Source organism: Tachyglossus aculeatus, chromosome 23, assembly GCF_015852505.1.
Source record: "Tachyglossus aculeatus isolate mTacAcu1 chromosome 23, mTacAcu1.pri, whole genome shotgun sequence".
Lineage (NCBI taxonomy): Eukaryota > Metazoa > Chordata > Mammalia > Monotremata > Tachyglossidae > Tachyglossus > Tachyglossus aculeatus.
In genome coordinates, this window is record NC_052088.1 from 14083506 (window position 1) to 14087847 (window position 4342).

At 44.3% G+C, this 4342-nt stretch overlaps 1 non-coding gene across 1 annotated transcript; it reads right to left on the reverse strand.

The window, feature by feature from the left end:
• Window positions 1-1176: 1176 nt before the first annotated feature.
• Window positions 1177-1313, reverse strand: LOC119944838. Its single transcript, XR_005455986.1, has one exon. It is a non-coding gene; the product is annotated as a small nucleolar RNA SNORA7 (small nucleolar RNA).
• Window positions 1314-4342: the final 3029 nt, after the last annotated feature.

Sequence of the window (4342 nt, forward strand, 5' to 3'; positions counted from 1 at the left end):
CTCTTTTTGTTTTGCATGTGGGTGATAGTTCCTTCTCTAGTGAGTTGGCAAAGAGGTGCCATTTTTTGATGGGAAAGAGGCTATGAGGAACTTAGCATTGTCACAACTGGGTTGTATTTCATTATGCAGTAGTAGTAATGGTATTTATTTATTGAACACTCAATGGGTACAATGCACCATAGTGAGTGCTTGGGAAAGTAAAAGAGATATTGGAGACATGCTGTCTGCTCACAAGGAGCTTACACTTGAATGGGGGAAACAGACAAGCTGTATTTGCTAATAGAGTAAGGAGGTGAGGAAACTGAGATCCATCGGCTATCTCAAGGAGTCAGGTGATGATACTACTGATCGGACAGCCTCATCAATCAGTGGTCTCTTCCAACCCACCCATCCTGGTGGGTAGCCTGTGGGCCATGTGGGAAGATAGCTCCAGCCCCAGGCAGAGGGAGCTGAGGTACCTCAGAGCAATCACTGAGAACGGCACCATCAACCTGACAGCTGAAGTCACTTCATTCCCTTTGAGGCAAGGTTGACCTCGAGCAGTGAAAAAGAAGGAAGCCGACTGGGTCTCGGTGTGTAGCTCAGCCTCTTGGAGAAGTTCTCAAAAATGGGGCTCTGGCTATCGGTCAGTTTCTTTCTCTTTTAAATCTTGGTGGGGAAGGGAACTCAGAAGAAGCAATGAAAGGCAGGGCTGAAAAAAGGGAATGCAATTTTTCTAGAATGGCTCGGGAGAAACAGTGTAGGGTCAGGTCCGTGCTTGGACCAAGTGAAGCATAACCGTATCCTGTCTGACAGCACAGCAAGGGACAGAATATGTGTGTGCGTATGTGTATGGGGCAGTAGGAACTGTGGGACTTTCACTGGCTCTAGCAACTCCATACGCACCCTTTGGAGAATTTCACTGTCAACTAAAAATCACGGCAACTTTTGGTAAAAACACAAATTTATCTTCTCTTGTCTTATGCCGTCAAGTCGTCTCCGACCCATAGTGACCCCGTGGACGCATCTCTCCCAAAACGCCCCACTCCATCTGTGATCATTCTGGTAGTGGATCCGTAGAGTTTTCTTGGTAAAAATGCAGAAGTGGTTTACCATTACCTCCTTCCGCACTGTAAACTTGAGTCTTTGCTCTTCACTCTCTCCCATGCCGCTGCTGCCCAGTACACGTGAGATTTGATTTGTAGCAGATTGTCTTCCACTCGCTAGCCACTGCCCAAGCTAGGAATGGAATGGATAAGCCTCTGCTTGACTCTCCCTCCCATAGTCGAGACTGGTAGAGTCTGGAAACTCTTCAGGTGCTACTCTGAGAGGGGACAAATTTATCACGGCACCTAATATTTACTGTGTTTGTTTTTTTAAAAAAAACAAGTAAATCGTACCACATATCCCTTAGTAAAAACTAAACCCAGAAATATTAATGATTTCAAAATAAGAGTTTATGAATTTTATTTACTAGTCTTTTAAAACTGAATATTTTCATGAATTATTACTTTAAGATGTTACTGAAATGAATAAGAATAAATGAAAATACAAAACACACACTATTCATATCCTCTTCATTGAATTTTGTTTCCTGCAACAACCAAAGACATTTACTCACTTTAGTCCTCTTTATTTTAAAAATAAATATAATAAGTAAGAATAAGAGTAAGAAGCAGCATGGCTCAATGGAAAGAGCACGGGCTTTGGAGTCAGAGGTCATGGATTCAAATCCCGGCTCCACCAGTTGTCAGCTGTGTGACTTTGGGCAAGTCACTTAACTTCTCTGCGCCTCAATGACCTCAATTGTAAAATGGGGATGAAGACTGTGAGCCCCCTGTGGGACAAGCTGATCACCTTGTAGACTCCCCAGCGCTTAGAACAGTGCTTTGCACATAGTAAGCGCTTAATAAATGCCATTATTATTATTATTAAGAATAAAAAAGCACAGTAAGAACTCAGCAAGTTATGAGCATAATAGTGGTGGTGGTAGTAGTAATAGTATTGGTATTTATTAAATGCCTACTTTGTATACTGCCCTGTACTAAAAACTGGAAAAAGAAAAACAGGTGAGAAATTGACATGGTTTGCAGCTCTCCAGGGGCTAAATAATAATAATAATGATGGCATTTATTAAGCGCTTACTATGTGCAAAGCACTGTTCTAAGCACTGGGGAGGTGACAAGGTGATCAGGTTGTCCCCCGGGGGGCTCACAGTTTTAGTCCCCATTTTACAGATGAGGGAACTGAGGCACAGAGAAGTGAAGTGACTTGCCCAAAGTCACACAGCTGACAGTTGGCGGAGCCGGGATTTGAACCCATGACCTCTGACTCCAAAGTCCGGGCTCTTTCCACTGATCCACGCTGCTTCTCTTATTAAATCTAATAAGGGAGGGGAGAGGCACATGGTGACAGACACATAAGGAAGGATAAAACAATAAAAATTAATAAACAGTGTAAAAGACAAGGACAACGAGATACACAAGCATGCCCTCAAAGAGAAAAAGGGCACTGTGGCTACTGGAGCAGAGTTTAAGGCTCCTTGCAGATTAGAGTCCAGCTGTCACAGCAGCCCCTGTAGCCTTCCCAGCTTTCTGAAAGCTGAGAATGCCTCAGGTGGCCACCACTTCCTCGCTCTCTTGGCTGGGGGAAAAGGGGCCGGAAGGCAGTCCGGGGTACCATGCAGGAAACAGGGGATGGGGGGAACCCATGGTCTTTCTTGAGCATGGTCGTCCGGTGTTAGAGGACTGACCTATGGTCCGTACTGCTGCCTTTCCTCAGCTTCTCAGCTATTAGACACTGCAGTCTACAGAGTCCATGTAGAACAGTAAACTCCTAAAACGGGTTCTAAATGGGATCTCATTCCTGCTCACTGGACTTGATAAAGTGAATAGAACTAGAGAACTGGTCTTTTCAGTCTAGAGTAGGCAAGAATCAGTTTTCACCAGCAGGTATTTAGTTCAACTATTTTATAATAAGGGATACATGGTATACAACAATAAGAATCCTAGTTCTTTCTAGAAAATACTAGTTTAGGTGATTGCAGTTATGAGCTTCTAGTTTTTACTAGTAAGACCCGATAGTAGTGGATTTCAATTTTTAAGTGTATCTCTGTCTCTGTCTCTCTCTCTCACACACACACACACACACACACACACACACACACTGCCCCCCCCCCCCCCCCCCAATAAAATGATTTCCTTTTCTCTGGACAGAAGAAATAAATCTACCCCTTCTCCCTTTACCCCCTCCCGATCCCGACAGGCCAGGTGTGAGGGAATATATTTCTCAGGGCTAGATGGTTCACAAAATATAATTTCTACCAACATTCTCCAGGCAACATTATCTGGGGCCATCCCAATTTCCTGCATTTCAGCTCAGCACTTGGAGTGCCATTTTCCAGACAACAGTCAGGATTTTTGTGAGTGTTGGGCCATTTATCAGACATTACAGTTCATTTATCATTCATTTAACCTAATGCCAACTGGGCATTAGCAGCAGCTTCTGCTGAAGGCTCACTCCTAGGTGGGCAGAGCTGAAGAGAGGTTGGCTGTATTTGCACCACCAGATCTGTTCCTTGGACAGAATGATGCTGGAATATGTTACTTTAGAAATGTGGAGACACATCTCAGGGATCCAGAAAAGGGTCTGAGTAAGTGGGTTTTCTCCAAAAGGGTCTGAAGCCCAAAAGGGTTTGAGTGGGGGTTCACATCATTCAGCTAAGTGCTCAGGAGTAGGGAAAATGCCACTTCTCTAACCTGATCAAAGCGGCACATTCTGAGCCCTGCTGTGGCACTAGCAGCATGCCAAAAAAGCATGTGATAGCCATGATGTGAGCTCGTTGGCACTAGAAGACTGCAGGAAGAGTATTTATTTATTTATTTTACTTGTACATATCTATTCTATTTATTTTATTTTGTTAGTATGTTTGGTTTTGTTCTCTGTCTCCCCCTTTTAGACTGTGAGCCCACTGCTGGGTAGGGACTGTCTCTATATGTTACCAACTTGTACTTCCCAAGCGCGTAGTACAGTGCTCTGCACACAGTAAGTGCTCAATAAATACGATTGATGATGATGATGATGAAGAGTAACAGAAGCTCTGGGCCCTAGGCCATCAGTGGTTGATTTGGGGCCCAGCCATAGGGGCCAATTTTGCATCCTGAGTTTGGGGCAGAGAGAAGGTGGGATTTTTATGGTGGGAAGTCAGCAGGATAGGCCTTCAGTATCCCAGGAGGGCTTTGACGAGTCAGTGGTTCAGTAAAACCCAAACTGGGGCCTTTCATCTCTGCTCAGAAACTCTCAGATCTTGTGGGAAACCTGGGATGAACGAGTCTGGGAGGCTGATGAAAACAACAGCTTTTCT